The sequence below is a fragment of the Brachyhypopomus gauderio genome, chromosome 19 (assembly GCF_052324685.1).
Source record: "Brachyhypopomus gauderio isolate BG-103 chromosome 19, BGAUD_0.2, whole genome shotgun sequence".
Taxonomy (NCBI): domain Eukaryota; kingdom Metazoa; phylum Chordata; class Actinopteri; order Gymnotiformes; family Hypopomidae; genus Brachyhypopomus; species Brachyhypopomus gauderio.
In genome coordinates this window covers 3,111,479-3,115,970 of record NC_135229.1, presented here as the reverse complement: position 1 = coordinate 3,115,970, position 4,492 = coordinate 3,111,479, and the positions used below count along the sequence as shown (strand labels likewise).

The 4,492-nt window shown below is 38.9% G+C and overlaps 1 long non-coding RNA gene across 1 annotated transcript; it reads right to left on the bottom strand.

The window, feature by feature from the left end:
* Window positions 1-2,150: 2,150 nt before the first annotated feature.
* LOC143482748 (uncharacterized) lies at window positions 2,151-4,280 on the bottom strand. Its single transcript, XR_013122289.1, has 3 exons — window positions 4,209-4,280; window positions 2,963-3,008; window positions 2,151-2,477 (listed from the first exon to the last, which is right to left on the bottom strand). It is a non-coding gene; the product is annotated as an uncharacterized LOC143482748 (long non-coding RNA).
* Between the last annotated feature and the right edge of the window lie 212 nt (window positions 4,281-4,492).

Here is a 4,492-nt window from a genome sequence, read left to right as displayed (position 1 = left end):
GCCTCCCACCTGGCTTGAAACCCCCTGTTCTCAGTGTCCACCTTACGTTTAGTCATTTTTGAGGATAGCTGAACGTTGATATCTACTCTGACTGCTGATGAATAATGAAGCCGCTTGCTGCAGTGACTCCGCGGGCTACCGTTGCATTTTGGGGAATGTAGTGTTTGTGCGTGCAAAACACCAGCGGGTGGCTGTGGCCTGCGGGTCGGTTCTGATAGTAATTAAATATTATCCAGGGGGCCATAGATAATCAATTAGGGCCTTGACTTTAACAAATGTGTCCTACAGTGTCCAGCAGGGGTTTAGTCTGTCTGGGTGCTTCACCCCTGATTATAGGCCTACTGACAGTCCTGCTGCCCTGTTATGTATGCAGTGAACACAGAAAACTAAAGTCTTTATCCCTTTTTAAGCATAAAACAGCAAAAACAATGTTCTGAGTGTTTATTAGACATTAACCTTAGGCATGACTTCTACATCTAACATCAGAACAGTGTGTGTGAACATTTCAAATAATGATAAACAACATGTTAAAACATGAGTATTACAAACATAATAAGACATGTTAAAACATCAAAACAGCTCTATCGCTGAACTTCAGATGAACTACCTATTATGTTGGAATTACATATGATGCCACAGTAGGTATGTCTTTGTGTGTGTGTGTGTGTGTGTGTGTGTGTGTGTGTGTGTGTGTGTGTGTGTGTGTGTGTGTGTGTGTGTGTGTGTGTGTGTGTGTCTTTTTCTCATCTTCTCTCATGCTCTCTTTCAGTCAATCTAATCTCAAAAAGTTGAATGTTGAACTCTAATCTGTCTCTAGTTCTGTCTAATCTTGAGTCCCTATTAAAATGCTGGAAACTCCTGGAACCTCTAGAAACAGTCTACACACTCTTGACTCTGAAATTTCAACTTCCATTACAACTAAATGACAACAACATCAGTAATGATGATAATGGAGATGCAGTGCCGTGCACACATAGACATCAGGTGGCTAAAGCACCACCAACTCTGCCCTTTATCAACGAAAATGCCCTTTTGAAAAAATGCCCTTCGTTTTTTTATTTAATTTTTTATTATTATTATCATTTTACTGAGGTCGGTTTGAAATGATCTTTTGAAAACCTGAGCGATTAAAAACAATGCCCTGAAATGAGCCACCACCTCGCACACACCCGACCTCTCTCTTCCTTTAACACCAGATGCGCTGCAGCAGCAGTTCAGTTCAGCGAGTGGAAGGAAGCGTCTTCAGCACAGCACACACGGTCACAGATAGACTTCTTCTCCCGTGCCCCACCAGCCAGGTCACATACACATCAAGTCAAATCATACCGTTTGCCCTCTAGGCCCAACGCGAAATCATTTTCTTGTGCAGTAAAATGTCTCATACAGCACCAACCTACTAAGCATTTTTAGCCGACTGGTCACCTGATAAACTAGTCGCTCTAGCCCAAATCAATGATAGATAACGTGAGGATGACCACATACAAATAATTAAGGTAGAGTTTGCAAATCTATGTATTAAGCTGAAAGTTTTCTGTTGTAGGCCTATAGGTTTTGTTAGGCAACATAAATTAACACATTCGTTTGTGAAAGAAGAAACGGGAAGTTCCCCATTACCTGTGAAAAATGTCCATCTGCATTCATGTAATGACAACACTCAGTAGCCTATAACTCCTTCTTGTACTTTTTGGTCTTTTACTGTCTTAATTGTAGGCCTATAATTGATTTACTAATTGCAAAATATATGCTACAAGGCCTGCAGACAGTGGAGGGTAAACAGAAGTTAACTGAAGGACATGACTGTATATTGGATATGAATTATATCAGTTGGCTGCGTGACTTTTTTCCATTGAAAACTCACGTTTAGAGAATGTGACAAAAGTCAAATTTCATTCAACATGTGCTTGTAATTTTTTTTATAATGAAGTGTTCCACGTGCGCTAAAAAGTGCCCTTCACCCCCCCCCCCCCCCTGGGCACTTGCCCCCCAAAATGTCTGTGCACGCCACTGTGGAGATGTATTCATATAGTTCACATTCACTATAGTAATTAGAACAAAACATGACAGTGTTGAAATACATGAAGAACAGACTGTCAGAAGAGAGAAGGGAGACCATTTTCTCATGTACACTATTAGTTTTATAATGTTTCATAGTCTGTCCCGTGTAATTAGTCACTGAACAGGTTTACAACAGTGAAAACAGGAACTTTTCTTAATACAACAATAATATACAACTTCATATGAAGGGATATAGTTTAGGTATGTACAGGGTACTGCAGATAGACTAGAAATACAAAATTGAATGTGCTTGAATATGCATTTCTTGGTACACACTTGGTACAAAAGATTTCATCATGATTTAAGATTCCAACAGTATAAGCCACAATCTTATCACCACAAGAATTTCACCAATCTTAGTCCACAAGAATCGTACATCAGAGGTGGTTCAGTTGTGTGAAATGCAGAACTCCACAATATCTCTGAAACATAAAACAAACCATCGATGAATCACAATGGGCCAAACTGTTGAGACATCCACAACGCATCACTGCCTGTGCACATTATCTTGAGTCAAAAAACAAAATGACAGATTATAAAAATTCAGCCCTGTCAAAGTTAGATTATCTTTGTAAGATTATCTTTGTTCAAGTCTGTTTTTGGACATGACATGTTTATACATTTTAAAGCCAAGAGGAATTGGGCTGGAACATACACTCAGATGAAGCACTTGGATATCTAACAATTTCTTTCCCTCAACAGCTATGAATCTAATACAGTTTTTAAACAAAGAATCAGAGTTTTGTAAAGAGTCAGATAACCACTACAATTTCATAGTTTAGAGCATGACTGTAATGATTAATTACACACAATTCAGCTGCAGTAACAATGATTTGCCTCACTAGAACCTTCTTTGTTCTCTTCAGGAAGTTCTCACATAATAATAATTTGGGTTTGTTGCACTCACGTGGGTTTATCATTGTCAGACAGTCCAGTGTCTCTTGCGTTACAACCTAAAGAATCATTGGAATATGAATATTATGTTTTGCTTTAACCCCACCAGTCCTCAAAATACAGCTGAACCATATCTGTTCCTGCACTGTTTCTATCAGGGATGTTCAGTAATCTCAGTCTTTACATAAATGTCTCCTATATGGAGAGCAGACAGGATTCAGTCATGTGTTTCTCAAGGAACATTCACTTCTCCTCCACCTGCGTTATCACAGGTATGATCCACAGCTTTATTATACCAAAACAACAAGAAGAAACAACATAAAGGGTGTGTATTCTGTAGGAGAGGAGGAGACATTCCTGACTGTAGCTAGACTGTAATGGAATGGTGTGTTTTTATCAGCTTTAGAAAGCCTGGTAATGTGTGAATGATTTGTTAATATTGGGAAGCTTATAGTTTTAACCTGTGGAGCACCAGTTCAGCTACTTTTTACATTATTTTTCCATTGTTTGGTCTGAATCTATGCTGGAGATCTTATGTGAAATGATCGGTTTTTAAGAAGTCAGGAACTTCATTCACAGCTGTTTCCATGGTGAGAAAATATAAGCAATGAAACACAGTGTCACATCTGGCTCCGCCCTCACCTGTCAATCATGTTTTCATTCACCATGTGCTCAGTGTTTTAATTGCAGTTGTCACACCTCCTGGTTTAGTCCTCTGCCTCTGGTTATTAGTTACACCTGTGTCTAGTTCCTCGTTAGTCGTGTGAATATACATCCTGTGTTTCTTACTGGTCATTGTCCATATCTCTGTCTTACAGCCTCCGTGGTCTGTTCATTGTTTGTTTCCGTGATCTTTAGCTTGTGTTTTTGTAAGCCTGTTTGTTATATGTTTTGTTCAATGTGTCTCTGCCTGTTATACATGTTGGCAAATTGAGCCTGGTCCATTCTAATGACTACGATACTGGACTTGCCCTTAATAAATATCTCATTCTTCTCAATGAATCACTGTAATCACATCCCTGAAGCCATTCATGTGTTCAAACCATGCTCGTTGTAAATGATTTTTCTACATTCAGTGTTTTAGAACAACTGTAGAATCAAGTGTGACACGGGAAGTTTTGTGCTGCCTTGTCAAATGAGAAATGTGATGACAGTTGTGTTCTACTGGTAAATGAAATGGTGAACATTGTTGTTGTAGTAATAGTTATGGAATGTAACATTTTACTTAATAAATTACAGCTCAATAATACTGATGGTACCTGGAGTGGTCTGTGGAGTCGTCTTTCTGATGCTGGTTTTCTTGTTAATAAGATTCTCCGACTGTGTCACTGCAGAACACAAACAGTAAAACCCACATGTGATACTGAGGTGTGAGAAGATTCATGAGGTCTTTAAAGCTCCATAAGAAAGTGAAGTTAGTAAGATTGTTCACATTGAAATATCAGTATGTGTTGTGTACAGGAATGGTCTCTCTAATGCTGGTTCTCACTGTCAGGTGCCTCTGTCAGTATGAGGCAAGATTAAGCATGAAATCTCAAATCAA